Source organism: Sus scrofa, chromosome 1, assembly GCF_000003025.6.
Source record: "Sus scrofa isolate TJ Tabasco breed Duroc chromosome 1, Sscrofa11.1, whole genome shotgun sequence".
NCBI classification, from domain to species: Eukaryota; Metazoa; Chordata; class Mammalia; order Artiodactyla; family Suidae; genus Sus; species Sus scrofa.
Genome location: NC_010443.5, coordinates 247,585,515 through 247,607,207, shown reverse-complemented (window position 1 = coordinate 247,607,207; position 21,693 = coordinate 247,585,515). Strand labels below are relative to the sequence as shown.

General features: G+C 37.9%; 2 long non-coding RNA genes across 5 annotated transcripts in view; one reads left to right on the top strand and one right to left on the bottom strand.

Annotated features, from left to right (window-relative positions):
- LOC110256021 overlaps positions 1 to 21,693 on the bottom strand; it is a 533,154-nt gene that overhangs the window by 58,657 nt on the left and 452,804 nt on the right. The window contains exon 7 of one of the 3 annotated variants that reach the window (XR_002337161.1): positions 9,460 to 12,162. The exons of the other annotated variants lie outside the window; for them this stretch is intronic. This is a non-coding gene — a long non-coding RNA (uncharacterized LOC110256021). Of the gene's footprint in view, positions 1 to 9,459; positions 12,163 to 21,693 lie in introns of those variants that run through there. 3 annotated transcript variants of the gene reach the window in all.
- Positions 1 to 21,693, top strand: part of LOC110256022 — a 182,066-nt gene that overhangs the window by 130,380 nt on the left and 29,993 nt on the right. The gene's annotated exons all lie outside the window — the stretch shown is intronic.

The window sequence follows — 21,693 nt, the reverse complement described above, 5'->3', positions numbered from 1 at the left end:
CATGTTTCACTGGTGCTAATTTTTTTAAAAGGAAAGCTATCTCTTAAAAGGGGATTTAAAAAATAGAGCTTTTGCTTTACTGGTTTTTAGTTTTTTACCATAAAATGTATATATATGTATGCACATATATGCATATGTATGTATATATATGCATATGTATATATACACTTATATGCATATGTACACACATATAATACATAAATTATATGTAATTATAATTTCTTTAAAAATTATAACCAAAATAAATAATTATTGCCTTTTAGGAGAAGATTCCAAATATAACTTGTACTCTAGACAACTGGGCTTGAGAGTGCCCAGGAAACGGGGCAGGGTACTCTCAAGGGGGTAGGGGAAGGATGCTAAGTTTTCACATTCTGCTTTGCAGGCACTGTTAGAGACACACAGTGAAAACTCACGGCAGTCAGCCCTGCACTATCCAGATCATAATTCCTGTTTGCAGAAAAGGACACTGAGGGTCAGAGAAGTTGTGTCTTGGCTGGGGTTCCACATACAGGGAGTGAATGCATTGGGATTTGAGATCAGGCATAAGTAGCTTCACAGCCCGTGCCCCATCCAATTCGTGTCCACTATTAACATGTTTCTACATCTAAGAATGTAAGAAAATTTCTTTAGCTACTACCCTTGGATAGCTTCTTCAAAAAGTTTTCCCCTTTCTCCCCAGCCAGATGTGAGCTTTCCCTCCCCTGTACCCCCAGTTATTACCTCATTGCAAATATATGGAAAACTTTCCCACTGATCGTACTAGATTGGGGCACTATCACTCTAGCTGATACTGCTATCACATCATTGCTGCTAAGGAGATGAACTGACATGAAGAAAGACAAGTGAGGATCCACTGTGGTGCAGTGAGTTAAGGATATGGCATTGCTGCAGCTGTGGTGTAGGTTGCAGCTGTGGTTCAGATTTGATCTCTGGCTTGGGAACTTCCATATGCTGTGAGTATGGCCAAAATTAAATAAGTAAGACCAGTGAAGTTCAAACTGTGAGCCCGAGATCAACATGCACTAGTTCCGTGGCCCAAACTCCAGCCTAAGGTCCCTGGTTTCAAGAACCACACTACTTTCCACTTTACTGTGTTGCATTTTTCTTAATCATTATTCTTTCTATTGAATGTTTAAAGACTGAAGTATAGTTGATTTACAATGTTGTGTTGGTTTTAGGTGTACAGCAAAGTGATTCAGATATATATATTCTTTTTCAGATTTTTTTCCTTTATAGGTTATTACAAAATATTGAGTAGAGTTCCCTGTTCTATCCAGTAGGTCCTTGTTTATTTATTTTATATATAGTAGTGTGTATATATGTTAATCCCAAACTCCTCTCCATTCCCCTTTGGTAAACATAAGTATTTTCTCTATGTCTGTGAGTCTGTTTTTATTTCATAGACAAATTTATTTGTATCATTCTTTTGGATTCCACATATAAGCGATATATGTTTGTCTTTCTCTGCCTGATTTACTTCACTTTGTGTGATACTATAGGTTCATCCATGTTTCTGCTGCAAATGACATTTCATTCTCTCTTTTATGGCTGAGTAATATCTGAGTAATATTCCATTGTGTGTGTATGTGTATCTTATCCATTCATCTGTCAATGGACATCTAGATTTCATCCATGTCTTGGCTATTGTAAAGAATGCTGCAATGAACATTGAGGTGCATGCATCTTTTATGACTACGGCTTTTTTTTCTGGATATATGCCCAGGAGCTGGATTGCTGGATCATATGGTAGCTCTATTCTTAGTTTTTAAAGGAATCTCCATACTGTTTTCCACAGTGGCTGCACCAACTTATATTCCCATCGACAGTGTAGGATGGGTCCCTTTTCTCCACACCCTCTCTAGCATTTATTATTTGTAGACTTCTTAATAATGGCCATCTGACCAGTGTGAGGTAGGTACCTCATTTAGTTTTGATTTGTATTTCTCTAATAATTAGTGATGTTGAACATTTTTACATGTGCCTGTTGCCCATCTGTCTGTCTTCTATGGAGAAATGTCTGTTTAGACCTTGAATCTGTAGATTGCCCTCGGTAGTATAATCACTTAGACAATATTGAGACTTCTAACTCAAGAACACGGTGTATCTTTCCATCTGAGTCATCTTCAGTTTCTTTCATCAGAACTTTCATTATCATTTTCTGAGTACAGACCTTTTGCCTCCTTAGGTAGGTTTATTCCTAGGTATTTTATTCTTTTTGATGTGATGGTAAATGGGATTGTTTCTTTTATTTTTCTTTCTGATCTTTCTTTGCGTATAGGAATGCAAATGATTCCTGTGTATTAATTTTGTATCCTGCAACACTACTGAAGTCATTGATGAGCTCTAATAGTTTTCTGCTAGCATCTTTAGGATTTTCTATATGTAGAATCATGTCATCTACAAATAGTGACAGTTTTACTACTTCTCTTCCAATTTGAATTCCTTTTATTTCTTTTTCTTCTCTGATTGCTGTGGCAAAGACTTCCAAAACTATACTGAATAAAAGTGGAGAGTGCACATCCTTGTCTTGTTGCTGATCTTATAGGATATGCTTTCAGCTTTTCACCATCGAGTATGATGTTAGATGTGGTTTGTCATATATAGCCTTTATTATGTTAAAGTATGATCTCTCTATGCCCACTTTCTGGTGAGGTTTTTTTTTAAATCATAAATGGATATTAATTTTATCAAAAGATTTTTCTGCATCTATTGAGATCATGTAATTTTTACTTTTCCATTTGTTAATGTGTATCACAATGACTGACTTATGGTTATTAAAAATATCCTTGTATCCCTGGGATAAATCTTTTAATGTATTGGTGGGTTCAGTTTTCTAGTATTTCATTGAGGATTTTTGAATCTATATTCATCCATGATATTGGCCTGTAATTTTATTTTTTTGTGATATCATTGTCTGATGGTGGCCTTACAGAATAAATTTGGAAGTGCTCCTTTGCAATTTTTTTGGAATAGTTTCAGAAGCATAAGTGTTAACTCTTCTCTAAATGTTTGATAAATTTGCCTCTGAAGCCATCTGGTCCTGAACTTTTGTTTGTTGGGAATTTTTAAATCACAGATTCAATTCCAGTACTTGTAATCGGTCTGTTCATATTTTCTGTTTTTCTGGTTCAGCTTTGGGAGATTGTACCTTTCTAAGAATTTGTCCATTTCTTCTAGGTTGTCTGTTTTTTTGCCATATGGTTGCTTGTAGTGGTCTCTTATGATCCTTTGTATTTCTATATTGTCATTTGTAACTTTTTTTTTCATTTCTAATTATATTGATTTTGGCTCTCTCTTTTTATCATAATGTCTTACCAAAGGTTTATCAGTTTTACATTTTCAAAGAACCAGCACTTAGTTTCATTGATCTTTTCTGTTGTTTGGGGGATTTTTTTAGGTCTCTATTTTATTTATTTATTTTTACAGTAATTTCTTTCTTTATTTCTTTATTTTCTTTTTAGGGCTGCACCCACGGCATATGGAGGTTCCAAGGCTAGGGGTCGAATCAGAGCTATAGCTGCTGGCCTATGCCACAGCCACAGCAACACAGGATCTAAGCCACATCTGCAACCTACACCACAGCTCACGGCAATGCCAGATCCTTAACCCACTGAGTGAGGCCAGGTATCAAACTCACAACCTCATGATTCCTAGTCAGATTTGTTTCTGTTGCACCATGACGGGAACTCCTTTATGGTAATTTAAAACATCTTTATTGAGATATAATGCACATACCACACAGTTTGCTCATTTAATGTGTACAGTGCAATGGTGTTTAGTATATTGGATGGACTTTACAATATTCAATTTAGTACAAGACATTATTTCATTTATTTATGCTCCGATATTTATGATTTCTTTCCTTCTACTAAATGTGGATTCTGTGTTCTTCCTCTAGTTGCTGTAGATGTAAGAACAGGTTGATTATTTGAGATTTTTCTTGTTTCCTGAAGTAAGCTTGTATTGCTGGGTCCCATGAATTTTGGATTGTCATAATTTTGTTTTCAATCATCTCTAGTTTTTTTCATTTTTTTAAAATTTCCTCTTTGATTTCTTCAGTGTTCCATTTTTTTTCAGTAGCATGTTGTTTAGCTTCCAAACTGTTTTTTATATTTTTTTTCTTGTAGTTGATATCTAATCTCATAATGTTTTGGTTGGAAAAGATGGTTGATATGATTTCAGTTTTCTTAAATTTACTGAGTTTTGGTTTGTGGCCCAAGGTGTGATTGACCCTAGAGAATGTTCCATGTGCACTTGAAAAGAATGTATATTCTGAAGCTTTCAGATGGAATGCTCAATAAATATCAATTAAGTCCATCTCGTTTAATGTGTCTTTTAAGGCCTATATTTCCTTATTGGTTTTCCAGATGATATGTCCATTGAAGTAAGTGGGGTGTTAAAGTCCCCCACTGTTGTTGTGTTACTGTTGATTTCTCCTTTTATGTCTGTTAACATTGCTTTATATATTTAGGAACTTCTCTGTTGGGCGCATGTATATTCACAATTGTTATATCTTCTTTGGGAAGTGATCCCTTTATCATTATGTAGTATTCTTTGTTTCTTATAACTATCTTTATTTTACTTTTATTTATTTACTTATTTTTCATTTTTATTTCCCCAACACAATTTCTTTTTCTACTGTACAGCATGGGGACCCAGTTAGACACACATGTATACATTCTTTTTCTCCCATTGTAATGCTCTGTTGTAAGCATCTAGTCATAGTTCTCAGTGCTACACAGCAGGATCTCATTGTTAATCCATTCAAAAGCAATAGTTTGCATCCGTTAACCTCAAGCTCCCAATCCATACCACTCCCTCCCCACCCTCCCCAGGCAACCACAAGTCTATTCTCCAAGTCCATGATTTTCTTTTCTGTGGAAAGGTTCATTTGTGCTATATATTAGATACCAGATATGAGTGATATCATATGGTATTTGTCTTTATCTTTCTGACTTCACTCAGAATGAGAGTCTCTAGTTCCATCCATGTTGCTGCAAATGGCATTATTTTGTTCTTTTTTATGGCTGAGTAGTATTCCACTGTGTATATATACCACATCTTCCTAATCCAATCATCTGTCAGTGGGCATTTAGGTTGTTTCCATGTCTTGGCTATTGTGAACAGTGCTGCAATGAACATGCGGGTGCATGTGTCTTTTTGTCTGGATATATGACCACGAGTGGGATTGCTGGATCATATATATGGTAGTTCTCTGTAGAGATTTCTAAGGTACCTCCATACTGTTCTCCATAGTGGTTATACAAGCTTACATTCCCATCAACAGTGCAAGAGGGTTCCCTTTTTTCCACAACCCCTCCAGCACTTGTTATTTGTGGACTTTTTTTTTTTTTTTTTTTTTTTTTTGCCTTTTCTAGGGCTGCTCTCACAGCATATGGAGGTTCCCAGGCTAGGGGTCTAATCAGAGCCATAGCCACCGGCCTACACCAGAGCCACAGCAATGCAGGATCCGAGCCTCGTCTGCAACCTACACCGCAGCTCATGGCAACGCTGGATCCTTGACCCGCTGAGCAAGGTCAGGGATCGAACCCACAACTTCATGGTTCCTAGTCAGATTCGTTAACCACTGCGTCACGACAGAACTCCTGTTTGTGGACTTATTAATGATGGCCCTTCTGACTGGGAGAGGTGATATCTCATGGTAGTTTTGATTTGCCTTTCTCTAAGAATCAGGGATGTTGAGCACTGTTTCATGTGCTTGTTGACCATCTGTACATCTTTGGAAAAATGTCTGTTCAGGTCTTTTGCCCATTTTTCCATTGGGTTGTTGGGTTTTTTTTTCTGTTGAGTTGTATAAATTGTTTGTATATTTTGGAGATTAAGCCCTTGTCAGTTGCATCCCATTTTCTCCCATTCTGTAAGTTGTGTTTTGTTTTCTTTTTGGATTCCTTTGCTGTGTAATACTTGTAGTTTGACTAGGTCCCGCTGGTTTATTTTTGCTCTTATTTCTGTTGTTTTGGAAGGCTGACCTGAGAAAACATTTGTTAGGTTGAAGTCAGAGAATGTTTTGCATATATTCTCTTCTAGGAGTTTGATGGTATCTTATGTTTGTCTTTCAGCGATTTTGAGTTTGTTTTGGTGCATGGTGTGAGGGTGTGTTCTAGTTTCACTGATTTGAATGCAGCTATCCAGGTTTCCCAGCAATTCTTGCTGAATAGACTGTCTTTTTCCCATTTTATGCTCTTGCCTCCTTTGTCAAAGTTTAATTGACCATAGGTTTCTGGGTTTATCTCTGGGTTCTCTATTCTGTTCCATTGGTCTGTCTGTTTGTTTTGGTACCAGTACCACACCGTCTTGCTTACTGTGGCTTTGTAATAGTGCCTGAAGCCTGGGAGAGTTATACCTCTTGCTTGGTTTTTGTTCCTGAGAATTGCTTTGGCAATTCTGGGTCTTTTGTGGTTCCATATAAATTTTTGGATGGTTTGTTCTAGTTCTGTGAAAAATGTCATGGGTAATTTGATAGGGATTGCATTGAATGTGTAGATTGCTTTGGGTAGTATCGCCATATTTACAATATTAATTGTTCCAATCCATGAACATGGAATATCTTTGCATTTATTTACATCTTCTTTAATTTCCTTGATGAATGTTTTATAGTTCTCAGCATAGAGGTCCTTTACCTCCTTGGTCAGGTGTATTCCCAGGTATATGATTTTGTGAGGTGCAATTTTAAAAGGTACTATGTTTTTGTATTCCTTTTCTAATATTTCATTTTCAGTATACAGAAATGCAACTGATTTCTGAATGTTAATCTTATATCCTGCTACCTTGCTGAATTTGTTGATCAGTTCAAGTAGTTTTGCGGTTGAGTCTTTGGGCTTTTCTATGTATAGTACCATGTCATCTGCATACAGTGACAGTTCTATCTCTTCTCTTCCTATTTGGATGCCTTTTATTTCTTTTGTTTGCCTGATTGCTGTGGCTAGGACTTCCAATACCATGTTTTTGTTTTTGTTTGTTTGTTTGTTTTTTTGTCTTTTTGCCATTTCTTGGGCTGCTCCCGTGGCTTATGGAGGTTCCCAGGATAGGGGTTGAATCGGAGCTGTAGCCACTGGCCTACGCCAGAGCACAGCAATGCAGGATCCACGCCTCATCTGCGACCTACACCACAGCTCACAGCAATGCTGGATCCTTATCCCACTGAGTAAGGCCAGGGATCAAACCCACAACCTCATGGTTTCCAGTCGGATTCGTTAACTGCTGAGCCACAATGGGAACTCCCCAATACTATGTTGAATAATAGTGGTGAGAGTGGGCATCCTTGTCTGGTTCCAGATTTTAGTGGGAAGGCTTTCAGCTTTTCTCCATTTTGAATATTATATTTGCTGTGGGTTTGTCATAATGGCTTTAATTATGTTAAGGGATGTTCACTCTATACACATTTTACTAAGAATTTTTATTATGAATGAATGTTTGACTTTGTAAAATTCTCTTTCTGTATCTGTTGAGATGTTCATGTGGTTTTTGACTTTTCTTTTGTTAATGTGGTGTATGAGGTTGACTGATTTCTGTATGTTGAACCATCCTTGTGAATCTGGGATGAATACCACCTGATCATGGTGTACAATCTTTTTGATATGTTGTCTCACCTCCTAAGTGAATTAGAAAAAGAACAACAAAGAAAACCTGAAGTCAGCAGATAGAAGGAAATCATACAGATCAAAGAGGAAATCAATAAAATAGAGATTAAAAAAACAATAGAAAAAAATCAATAAAACGAAGAGCTGGTTCTTTGAAAAGGTAAACAAAATTGACAAACCTCTGGCTAGACTCACCAAGAAGAGGAGAGATGAACCCAAATAAACCAAATAAGAAATGAAAAAGGAGAAATCACAGTATATACTGCAGAAATACAAAAAAAAATACGAGAATACTATGAACAATTATATGCCAACAAATCTGACAATCTAGAAGAAATGGACAACTTTATAGAGCCTTACTGCCTGCCGAAACTGAATCAATAAGAAATAGATGAACTGAACAGACCAATCACTAGAAATGAAATTGAATTTGTCATAAAAATACTCCCTACAAATAAAAGTCCAGGACCAGATGGCTTCACAGGCAAATTCTATCAAACATACAAAGAGGAACTGATGCCCATCCTCCTTAAACTGTTTCAAAAGAATGCAGAAGAAGGAATACTCCCAAAGACATTCTGTGATGCTACCATCACCCTAATTCCAAAATCAGACAAAGATACCACCAAAAAAGAAACCTATCAGCCAATATCTTTGATGAATATTGACACAAAAATTCTCAACAAAATTTTAGCCAACTGTCTTTATTTTAAAGTCTACTTTGTTTGATATGAGTATTGCTACTCTGGCTTTCTTTTTATTTCCATTTGCATGGAATACTTTTTTCCATCCCCTCACTTTTAGTCTATATGTGTTCTTAATCATTTTTATGTAACTCTTGTGGGTTCATGAACAGCAAGGTTTTATTGTGCATTTGTTGTGTGCCCAGAACTAAGCTGGGGAGTCAGCTGACAGAGAACCATGAGCCCCTGCCTTCAAGGAATTAATAATGGGATTAAACGCAGAGCTTGGAGATGTAACTAAATACATCTGCATTATCTGGCATGGGCTGGCCTACTGCACTCTTAAGTGTCCTAAAGCCAACTAGGTTTCCTGGGTCTCCATAGCTCCTGAGGCTTGGCTCAGAGTCTGGTGTTCAGTAAGCCAGAGGTCACCCTCCCCCCAACCCCCACAGCTATGCCTACTTCTGCAACACCTGCTGGGCACATGCAAAATGATGGTCATCTGGCCCAACCAAAGTCCTAGAATCTTCGATGACTCCATGCCTAGCAACTCATTCTCCTCTATTCTCACTCTCACTGAATTCTCACTTTACCCTTCTATTCCATTTGTTGGATTTGGACTTGACCCACAGTACTATAAAGTTTTCATTTATTAAATCATGATTGCCGGCCAGGCATTGTGTTAGATACTTTATACCTTCTCCCTCTAATCCCCACAACAACTATGGGAAGTAGGAGATTTTTTTGGTCCCTATTTTATTAGCATGGATACAGAGGCTGGAGGCAAGATTAAGGAAACGGTCTGAGGTCACAGCAGGCAATCTGAACCTGAGAGCTAATGGGGGAAGTGCAGACAATGTCAATAAGTGTGAGAACTGATTGTTTTAATATTAAGAAAAATATTTTTATAAAATAATCCTTTTTCCAAAATATCATTGAACTAACATATTTTTTTTGTTTGTTTTTAGGGCCACACCTGTAGCATATGGAAGTTTCCAGGATAGAGGTCAAATCAGAGCTGTAGCTGCTGGCCTATGCCACAGCCACAGCAATACCAGATCTGAACTGCTTCTGTGACGTGCACCACAGCTCATGGCGATGACACATCCCCAACCCACTGACCAAAGCCAGGGATGGAACCTGCATCCTCATTGGCATTAGTTAGATTCATTTCCACTGAGCAATAACAGGAACTCCCAATGAGCTAACATAAATTTAAGTATGGTTCCCACATTAGAATTGACTTGGATATGCATGGGCCCAGTACAATATAAAATCAGAAAATAAACACTTTTTTTGATGTTACCAGAGAAGGATTTTAAAAAATATCTTTTAGGCCTCAACTACTTATAATAAAATGCTAGACTCTTTATATGTAAAAATATCGCTTATAAATAACTTCCCATTTTACAGAAGAGCTGTTTGCGTGTACTTATATATACACACATTTATATTTCATAGACACCAATATATATGTGCATATGTGAAATAAATTGTCTGTGCTCAATCTAGAAATAATAGAAATGGGATTGGAACCCAGCTTTCTTGACTCCAAACACTGTTAGGGTTCTATCCACTGAATCATTGCTTCTCCACTTTACTTGTGCATTGAAATCACCAGGGAGTTTATAAGATCCTCATTTTGGGGTCCCATTCCCATAGATTCTGACATGATTGCTCTGGGGCATGTCCCAAGTTTTTTAAAAGCTCCCCAGATGGTGGTAATGCACTCCAAAGTTGAGAACCACAACACAAGCTAGCACCCCATGTATCAGTTTCTTACTGTTGACAAATGAGCACAAACAGTGACTCAAAGCAAGACACATCATTCTGTTAGTTTCTGCAGCCCAGAGTTTCAACATGGGTCACAATGGGCTGACATCAAGGAGTCAGCAGGGCTGTGTTCCTTTCTGGTGGTTCTAGGGAAGAATCAGTGTCTTGCTTGCAGCTTCTAGAAGTTGCCCACATTCCTTGTCTAGTGCCCTTATTCCTTCATCTTCAATGTCAGCAACAGCATGTCAAGTCCTCACATAGCATTATTCTGACATTTCCTGCCTCTCTTTCCCCATCTAAGGATCCTTGTGATGACATTATTCCAGAAAAATCTCCTTCTTTTGAAATCAGATGATTAGCAACCTTACGTCCATTTGCTACCTAATTCTACTTTGCCATGTAAGATAACATAGTTACAGTTTCTGGGCATTAGAAGTTGGATATCTTTAGGGTTGTAATTTTGCCTATTATAATCGAGTAGCAGTTTAAAAAAAATCTGGGTTTCCCTTCTATTGCACCTGCTCACAGTGGGGAAAGCCAGTGAGCGGTGTGTTCTTTTACAGAACAGTCAAGTCAGAGCTGCTGGGTATATGAAAACATCTCCCTCTGTTCCCCTTGCTCTCCTTTCCCACTGCTAAGAAGAGCAGTGAGAGCCTGTCATTCTCTGGGCTTCCCACAGCTGCTGTCACACCACTTGAAAACAGAGCCCAGGTGACCAGCATTCCCAATCCATCCTGGGACGAGGCAATATGTGAGCTGCCATATGCTCCGGTGGGTTCCGGCTGACGCTGAGCAGGTGTATGGCATCCGGGCCAAGCATGTGGAGGGTGGCAGATTCACAGAGGGGAGGTACCATTTTCAATTTACCAGAGAAAGACTAGGAAATAACAGAGCACTGGGTGTATTTGCCTCTCTCCTGCTTCCCAATCATTTCTGATGAAATAGAAGATGGCTCTGGTTTTCATTCTGAAAAATCCAAGGAAACACTTTGTTGCCTGTGCTGATTTAAAAATTATTCTCCCACATTCAGAATCCATCAATTATCAAGATGCAGAAGCCTCCAAATATTTATAATGACAGCACTATCATTATGTTAAGTTATTATGACAAGAAGGGGAGGAGAACAGTTTAACCTCAAAGTGTGTTTTCTGTGCATCAATTGAGGATTCTGATAACAAATTTGCAATATACAGTCAGGTCTCAATAACAATTTTTTACAGAGACCACTGCATTTATATACCTGAGCATCTTTATTCCTAAATACATCTATATATACAAATGCCCTTTTAAATTAAATGTATCATCTCTGATGGTGGGTGAAGGGAAGAGAAGAAAATCCAGAATGAAATGAATGGTACTCCGCAAACAACCCAAGTTGATTTCACTGACATTGGCCCTGAAGAATTCATCTTAATCCATGTGATTACTTCTGCTCCTGTAAAAATGAGTGATTGGGACACATAAAATATGCTATCAACTTTTACCAAAAACTAAGCAGTTTAGATCATTTATTTCCATAAAATGAGACTGCGCATCATATGTCAAGTTGGTACATTTTATGTGTGACTGGCTTTAGAGACTGAGTTGACAATCTAGTTCTAATTATTTGCACTCTCCTTAGTCTGTTACTGCTTGATGATACAGAGTCCCATGTCATCTCCCAGAGGAGGGAAAGAAAGGACAGTATGTGGGCCGATGGGAAGCAGGTGAGAAAGATCCACTGGGCTTTTGAATGCAGATGATGCCCAGTGTGAAGAGGAGCCCAGGCGACTGAAGGACCCTGATTGGAGTGTGTTCCATCTGTTCCTCCTCTGGCCTTTTCATTAATGTTGCTTAAAGCTAAGCAGAGTCCCAGCTGGTGAAAAGGTATCTGTCTGACAGGCCCAAGGCCTGAATTTGTTCTCCCAGGGTAGGGTCAAATGCTTGTAAGAGCCTTGCAATGCCCACCTTCAATTTCATGTCAAAATGCAGTTCAGGACTTCGATGTGGTCAGGGAATAAGCATGACCTCGGTCAATCAGGTGGCCTTGGGTTTGCATCACAGCATTCCCATGTCCTTGCTGTGGGTCCATCAGGACCCTGGTTAAACTATAATGTCTTCATCTGAAATCAAATTGAAATTTAATCACGTCAGTTCCAGGGCTATAGTGAGACATATTTGTGAGACTTCAATGAATATGAAGTTTCCTTCTTCCACATTATCTACATTGTATGTGGATGAAGAAAAGAAATTGCTAAAGAGGCAGCTGCTTTTACACTTCTGATAATTTTTAAAAAATGGAATATACATGCAAAAAACCTCAAGTAGCATTTTCAAATGCACTGGGTCTTTTATCCTAGCCAGTATTTTGTAATAGTTTAAAGAGCACAGATCTGGAGCAAAATTGCCTGTATTCCAATTCAGTGCTGCTACTTACTACCTGTGCATTCTTGGACAAGTAATTGAACCTCTCTCTGCTTCAGTTTCATGATCTGCAATATGGAGGTAAGAGTGATTACTTCATAGGGCTGGTATAAGAATTTGATGAATGAATATTGGTAAAGCACAGACTAGTGCTTGCCACTTAGTGTTTGTTGTTACTATTTTTCAAAAATATGTTAATATTATTATCACTACCTTCCCTTCCCTTGCCTGGCTCTGCATTTAGGCTGCTCATTCATTCCCACTGGGAAAGGATTGTTTCAGAAAGGAAATAAGAGTCTTACTGTGGTCTTTGAATTTCAGATGCCTAGATCTCAGGGAAATAGGAATGACTCAGAGCAGAGTAAAAAATACAAGTAAGGCTTCCTGCTTCTGAGACTAGAATGGTGTTCTGGAGATGGGGAAAAAGAAGAAAATGGAACTATACATGTAGTTGACATTGATGGCTGTCTGGAAGTCATCCTTCCCCCTGACTTCACTGACCCTGTGTGTGGCTAAGGGCCAGGGGTGGAAGGAATGATAAGAACCCCAGAGAAATCTGTGAAATGCAAGAGCAGAGGAGACATGTGCTTCCTTTCAGGGTAGAGTCCCCTGGAGAGCAAGACCCCAAAGGAAGAGTATCTGTGTTGCGTATCCAGGCAGGGTTGGGAGAACCTCACAAAAATTCTCTAGACCACAGCCTGGTTTAGACACAGTGATTCTTTTGCATCTGAGAGGGAGGCCAAATTATTAACTAGAAAAAGCCAGACCTGAGGGAGCCTTGAGAATTGGAATAGGGATGATTTCTGGTGATCTGCATGGACTAAAGACCAAGGATGAGATGTCATGAGGGATGTTTCAATAGATGTCAGCCCGGGCAAATGACACTGAGTTCCTAGTGCCCCCTATTCTCAGACCATACGGATATGGTAACATCTCTGAATATGGATGCACCCTAGGAAAAACCAGGGATAATCCTCGAATTGACTGAAATTAAATTTCTAAATATTTCCACTCTTTGGGTCTTTAAATAGTATCTAAACTGGGTTTCCAAAAATTTTTGGAAAACTTCTTACTCTCACATACTGGAGATTATACACCAAGATTCATACTATATTTATTACATGTAAAAAATGTTGCGGAAGGACGGTTTTAAAGTGATGACTGGATGACCTATTTGTTTATAATTTTAAATTATTTTCTTAAATTATATAGCTCTCTCAACCTTCCACAGGTGGAATTTGGTAATCCCATCTATTGAAACATATTTTAAAACCTTATTGTGCAACAGTCCAAATATATATCTAAAGAGAAATAAAATGACCCCCCAGCCACATATACATTTTCCATCTTCAAAAAAAAAAAAAAAAAGCAATTCAAAGTCAACCTTGTTCTGTCAACCTCCCACTTAACTCCAACTCCCAAACTCCTATATTATTTTTTTTCTAGTTTCTGTTTTACTGAAGTATAGTTAGTTTAGTTATGTTAGTTTCAGGTATACAGCAAAGAGATCCCATTACATAAATTCTTTTTTTTTAATTACTCAAATGAATTTATCACATCTGTAGTTGTATAATGATCATGACAATATGATTTCACAGGATTTCCATCCCACAGCCCAAGCACATCCCCCCACCCGCCAAACTGTCTCCTCCGGAAACCATAAGTTTTCAATGTCTGTGAGTCAGCATCTATTCTGCAAAGAAGTTCAGTCTCTCCTTTTTTCAGACTCCACATGTAAGTGAAAGCATTTGATGTTGGTGTCTCATTGTCTGACTGACTTCAGTTAGCATGATAGTTTCTAGGTCAATCCATGTTGCTAAAAATGCCATTATTTCATTTCTTTTAATGGCTGAATAATATTCCATTGTATATCTATACCACATCTTCTTGATCCACTCCTCGGTTGGTGGACATTTATGTTGTTTCCATGTTTTGGCTATTGTAAATAGTGCTGCAATGAACACTGGAGTACATGTATCTTTGTGAGCTGTGGTTTTTTCTGGATAGATGCCCAGGAGTAGGATTGCTAGATCAAATGGTGGTTCTATTTTTAGTTTTCTGAGGAATCTCCATACTGCTTTCCACAGTGGTTGCACCAATGTATAATCCCACCAACAGTATACTAGTGTTCCTTTTTCTCCACACCCTCTCCAGCACTTCTTGTTTGTAGACTTTTGGATGATGGCCATTCTGGCTGGTGTCAGGTGGTGTACCTCATAGTGGTTTTGATTTGCATTTCTCTAATAATGAGTGATGTTGAACATCTTTTCATGTGTTTTTTGGCCACCTATATGTCTTCTTTGGAGAAATGTCTGTTTAGATCTTCTGCCCATTTTTTGATGGGGTTGTTTGTTTTTTTGGTATGGAGCTGCAGAAGGTGTTTATAAATTTTGGAGATAAATCACTTGTCAGTGGATTCACTTGCAAAGATTTTCTCCTCACTTGTCAGTGGATTCACCTGCAAAGATTTTCTCCCATTCTGTGGGTTGTCTTTTCATGTTGTTTAGGGTTTCCTTTGCTGTACAGAAACTTCTAAGTTTAATTAGGTCCCATTTGTTTATTTTTGTTTTTATTGTCAATACTCTAAGAGGTGGATCTGAGGAGATGTTGCTGTCGTTTATGTCAGAGAGCGTTTGGCCTATGTTTTCCTCTAAGAGTTTGATAGTGTCTGGTCTTATATCTAGGTCTTTAATCCATTTGGAGTTTATTTTTGTGTATGGTGTTAGGGAGTGTTCTCATTTCATTCATTTCCATGTGGCTGTCCAGTTTTCCCAGCACCACTTATTGAACAAGCTGTCCTTTCTCCATTGTATATTCTTGCCTCCTTTGTCATAGATGAGTTGGCTATAGGTGCATGAGTTGAATTCTGGGCTGTCTATTCTGTTCCACTGATCTCTATTTCTGTCTTTGTGCCAGTACCATACTGTTTTGATGACTTTTTCTTTGTAGTATAGTCTGAAGCCAGGGATCCTGACTCCTCCAGCTCCATTTTTCTTTTTCAGGATGTCTTTGACTATTCTGGGTCTTTTGTACTTCCAAACAAACTTTAAACTATTTTGTTCGAGTTTTGTGAAAAATGTCCTTGGTAATTTGATAGGGATTGCATTGAATCTGTAGATTGCCTTAGGTAGTAGAGTCATTTTGATAATATTAACTTTTCCAATACACGAGCATGGTATATCTTTCCATCTATTTGTGTCATCTTTGATTTCTTTCATCAGTGTCTTATAGTTTTCAGAGTACAGGTCTTTTGTAGCTTTAGGTAGGTTTACTCCTAGGTATTTTATTCTTTTGGATGCAATGATAAATGGGACTGCTTCCCTAATTTCTTTTTCTGCTCTTTCATTGTTAGTGTATAGAAATGCCATCAATTTCTGTGTATTAATTTTGTATCCTGCAACTTTGCAAAATTCGTGGATGAGCTCTAACAGTTTTCTGGTAGAGTCTTTAGGATTCTCTAGGTATAGTATCATGTCATCTGCAAATAGGGATAGTTTTACTTTTTCCTTTCCAATTTGGATTCCTTTTAGTTCTTTTACTTCTCTGATTGCTGTGGCTAGGACTTCCAGAACTATGTTGAAGAGTAGTGGCAAGAGCGGACATCCTTGTCTTGTTCCTGATCTCAGCGGGAATTCTTTCAGCTTTTCACCATTGAGAATGATGTTCACTGTGGGTTTGTCATATATGGCCATTATCATGTTGAGGTAGGTTTCTGTTATGCCCACTTTCTGAAGGGTTTTTATCAGAAATGGGTGTTGGATTTTGTCAAAGGCTTTTTCTGTGTCTATTAAGAGGACCATATGATTTTTATTTTTCAGTTTGTTAATGTGGTGTATCACACTGATGGATTTGCGGATATGAAGAACACTTGCTTCCCTGGGATAAATCCCACTTGATCATTTGATGTATAATCCTTTTAATGTATTGTTGGATGTGGTTTGGCAGTATTTTTTTGAGGATTTTTGCATCGATGTTCATCAGTGAAATTGGCCTGTAGTTTTCTTTTTTTGTGGTGTCTTTGTCTGGTTTTGGTATCAGGGTGATGGTGGCCTCATAGAATGAGTTTGGGAGAATCCCTTCTTCTGCAATTTTTTGAAATAGTTTCCAAAGGCGTGGTGTTAGCTCTTCTCTAAATGTTGGATAGAATTCACCTCTGAAGCCATCTGATCCTGGACTTTTGTTTGTTAGAAATTTTTTAATCGGAGTTTTTATTTCAGTTCTTGTGATTGGTCCATTCATCTTTTCTATTTCATCTTGGTTTAGTCTTGGAAGATTGTACCTTTCTAAGAATTTGTCCATTTATTCTGGGTTTTCCATTTTATTGGCATATAGTTGCATATAGTAGTCTCTTATGATCCTTTGTATTTCTGCGATGTCCGTTGTTACTTTTTCATTTCTAATTTTATTGATTTGAGTCTTCTTTCTTTTTTGCTTTATAAGTCTGGCTAGGGGGTTATCAATTTTGTTGATCTTTTCAAAGAACCAGCTTTTCGTTTCATTGATCTTTTCTATGGTTTTCTTTGTTTCTATTTCATTGATTTCTGCTCTGATCTTTATGATTTCTTTCCTTCTACTAACTTTAGGTCTTGTCTGATTTTCTCTCTTGAGCTTCTTTAGATACAATGTTAGCTTGTTTATTTGAGCTTTTTCTTGTTTCCTGAGGTGGGCTTGTATTGGTATAAACTTTCCTCTTAGAATGGCTTTTGCTGCATCCCATAGGTTTTGGAGTGTCATATCTTCCTTGTCATTTGCTGCTAGGTATTTTTGAATTTCCTCTTTGATTTCTTCAGTGATCCACTGGTCATTTAGTAGCATGTTTTTTAGTCTCCACATGTTTGTGTTTTTTGCAGTTATTTTCTTGTTGTTAATTTCCAGTTGTATAGCATTGTGTTCAGAAAAGATGCTTGATATGATTTCAATTTTCTTAAAGTTACCAAGGTTGGATGTGTAGTGCAGGATGTGCTCAATCTTAGAGAATGTTCCATGTGCACTTGAGAAGAATGTGTATTCGGTTGCTTTTGGATGGAATGTGCTAGAAATATCTATTAAGTCCATCTGGTTTAATGCATCATTCAGGGCCTGTGTTTCCTTATTGATTTTCTGTCTGGTTGATCTGTCCATTGCTGTAGGTGGGGTGTTAATGTCCCCCACTATTATTGTGTTATTGTTGATTTGTCCTTTTAAGGTTGTTAGCAGTTGCCTTATATATTGTGATGAACCTGTGTTGGGTGCGTAGATATTTAAAATTGTAATATCATCTTCTTGGTTGATCCTTTGATCATTTTGTAATGCCCTTCTTTGTCCCTTAAAATAGTCTTCATTCTAAAGTCTATTTTGTCTGATATGAGTATTGCTACTCCAGCTTTCTTTTGATCCCTGTTTGCATGAAATATTTTCTTCTATCCTCACTTTCAATTTGTATGTGTCCCTAGAAGTGAAGTGGGTCTCTTGAAGACAGTATATATATGGGTCTTATTTTTGTATCCATTCAGCCAGTCTATGTCTTTTGGTTGGGGCGTTTAGTCCATTAACATTTAAGGTAATTATTGATACATATGTTCTTATTGCCATTTTATTAATTTCTTTGGATTTGTTTTTGTTGCTCTTTTTTCTTTCCTTCTTCTCTTGTTCTTTTCTGCCTATAGAAGTTCCTTTAGTATTTGTTGTAGGGCTTGTTTAGTGTTGCTGAATTCTCTCAGCTTTTTCTTATCTGTGAAGGCTTTGATTTCTCCTTCAAATCTGAATGAGAGTCTTGCTGGGTAGAGTAATCTTGATTTGAGGTTTTTTCCTTTCATCATGTTAGGTATATTATGCCACTCCCTTCTGGCCTACAGAGCTTCTGCTGAAAAATCTGCCAATAACCTCATTGGGGTTCCCTTGTATGTTATTTGTTTCTTTTCCCTAGCTGCTTTCAAGATTTTCTCTTTGTCTTTAATTTTGGTTAGTTTGATTAATATGTGTCTTGGTGTATTCCTCCTTGGGTTTATTTTATGTGGTATTCGTTGTGCTTCCTGGATTTGAGTGAGTGATTCCTTCCCCATGTTAGGGAAGTTTTCAGCTGTTATCTCTTGGAATATTTTTTCTGTCCCCTTCTCTCTCTCTTCTCTTTCTGGCACCCCTATAATACAGATGTCGGTGCATGTAACATTGTCCCAGAGTTCTCTGGGACTCACTTCATTTGTTTTTAGTCTTTTTTTCTCTTTTCTGTTCCGCATCCATAATTTCCACTAATCTGTCCTCCACCTCCCTTATTCATTCTTCCTCCTCCTGTATTCTGCTGTTGGCTAATTCTAGCAAATTTTTTATTTTAGTTATTGTATTTTGCATCTCTTCTTGTTGTAAGTTTTATATCTTGTGTCTCTTTGCCTTCAGTTTATTTCCAATGTCTTGCATCAACTTCAGCATCAACAGTCTAAAGTCTTTTTCCTGGAGGCTAAGAATCTCCTCCTCACTTAGCTGTTTTTCTGGGGTTTTTCCTTTTTCCCTCATCTGATATAGTTCTCTGTCTTTTCATTTTTATAGGTTTTTGGCGTGGTGACCTTTTTACAGATGATAGATTTGTAGCCTCTCTTACTTCTGATGTCTGCCCCCCTGTGGCTGAAGTTGGTATGGGGCTTTCTGTAGGCTTCCTGATGGGAGGTGCTGATGCCTGCCCACTGGTAGGTGGAGCTGATTCTAATCCCCCTGGTGGGTGAGCCTTAGTCTCTGGATGGGATTAGAGGCAGCTGTGTGCCTGAGGGGTCTTTAGGTAATCTATTAACTGAAGGGTGGGGCTGTGATTCCACCTGGGTTGTTGTTTGCCCTGGGGCTTGTTAGCAGCTGACTGACAGGTGGGGCCAGATTTTCCCAAAATGGCCCCCTCCAGAGAAAGACATGGCTGCTGAATATTCCAGAGAACTTTGCTTTCAATGTCCTTCCCTCACAACAAGCCACCTTCATCCCTGTTTTCCCAGGAGGTCCTCCAGGAAGTGCAGTCACATTTGATCCAGATTCCCATGGAGACTTTGCTTTGCCCTGGAACCCAGTGCATGTGAAAGTCCATGTGTGCCTTTTAAGAATGGGGTCTCTGTTTCCCCCAGTCCTGTGGAGCTCCTGCGCACAAGCCCCACTGGCCTTCAATGTCAGATGTTCCAGGGGCTCTTTCTCCCTGTGCCAGATCCCCACACGTGAGAGTGTGATGTGTGGCTCAGAACTCTCACTCGTGTAGGTGAGTCTCTGTGAACCAGTTAGTTTCCAGTCTGTGGGGCTTCCCACCCAGGAGGTATGGGGTTACTTATATTGCATAATCACCCCTCCTACCTCTTGACATGTCCTCCTCTTTTTCTTCTGGAATAGGATATCTTTTTTAAGGTTTACAGTCCACTTGGGTGAAGAGTGCTCAGTCTTTAGTTGTGAATTTTGTTGTTTTTAGGAGAGAAGTTAAGTTCCAGTCCTTCTATTCTGCCATATTAATCCCTCTCCACACTCTCATACTATTTCTTAATCACTGTTGTGATTTGTCCTGGGATCAAATCAGACCCGAGAATAAAAGAGGAAGACTGAAGATAACACAGTAATACAGATGGTTTTGCCTGGTGAACACCAGTGTCTGGTCAGCCTGGACAGGGGCTGCCACAGTGGAACTGGGTTCATGAGAGTGGCAGTGGTGTGTGCACCCATGCGTTTCCCAAGGGCAGCGGGCCTGGCCGCACAGGATGTGCTGTCTCACACTGCACCAGCCATTCCTACATAAATTCTTTTTCAGATGATTCTTTTACCTTATAGGTAATTATAAGATATTGAATTTATTTCCCTGTAGCAAGTCCTTGTTGTTGATCTGCTTTATGTATAGTAGTGTGTATCTCTTACTACCAACCCCTAAATTATTTTGAACTAAATCTCAACATATTATTTCTTCAGTTCAATAAGTATCCCTAAAAATATTCTTTTAAAGAGCATAACTATATTATCATTAATATACATAAATATTTGTGATAATTCCTTAATTTCATAAAAAATCCAGTGTCAGATATTCCTATCTCATAAATTCGTTTTACAATTTGTTTTTTTGAATCAAGATACAAACAATATCCACACATTACATTTTTGTGGGTTTCTCAGATCTTTTTTTTAAGCTATAGCTTCTCTCCCCTCTTTTGTTTTCCTTAAAATTTATTTGTAAAGAAATTGAGTCAATAGTGATGTTCTATAGTATTTCTAACATTTTAGATTTTGTTGATTGCCAACTCTTAGGCAATATTTAACATGTTCTTCTATTACTGTATTTTCCATGAATAGTTACCTCCAGAAGCTTGATCTGACTTAGGTGGGTGCTTTGGCAAAAAGTATTTCATAGAATGTATTTCATAATTCTAGCAGGAGGCACCTAGTGTCCACTTTTCTCTCTTTGCGTGATGTTAATAGCTATTAATTATAATTACCTAGATCCACTGTTCTTTTTGGAGGTTTCCAAAAGTGTGATCTTCTAATTCTTCCCTACTTTATTTGTTGGCTAGGATACTTTTATAAAAACAAACCTCAGGATGTTTGATTATCTTGAGGTTGTATTAGGAGTAGTAGGTCGAATAATTGATTCTTTCTTTACAAATTTTCAGAAAAATGAGAATTGGTTCTTTAGCATACTTCAAAGTGGCCACTGACTTTTTTCATCTTTTTATAATTGAAGCATAGCTAATTTAAAATATTATATTAGTTTTAGGTGTATAGCATAGATTCAATATTTTATAGATTATACTCCATTTAGAGTTATTATAAAATAATGGTTACATTTCCTTGTGCTGCACAATATATCCTTATTGCTTATCTCTTTTATACCTAGTAGTTTGTACCTCTTAATCCTGTACTCCTATCTTACCCCTTCCCCTTTCTCTCCCTCTCTCTTCTGGTAACCACTAGTTTGTTCCTATGTCTATGAGTATGTTTTGTACTCCTATCTTACCCCTTCCCCTTTCTCTCCCTCTCTCTTCTGGTAACCATTAGTTTGTTCCTATGTCTATGAGTATGTTTTGTTCTATCATTTGCTTTATTTTTTTAGATTCCAGGTATGAGTGATAACATAAGAGTATTTGTCTTTTTCTGTTTAACTTATTTCACTAAACATAACCTCTAGGTCCATCTATGTTGCAAATGGCAGTGCTTCATTCTTTTTTATGGCTAATATTCCTGTGTGTCTGTGGGTGTGGGTGTGTGTGAGAGATAGAGAATGAGTATAAATATATATATCTCACATT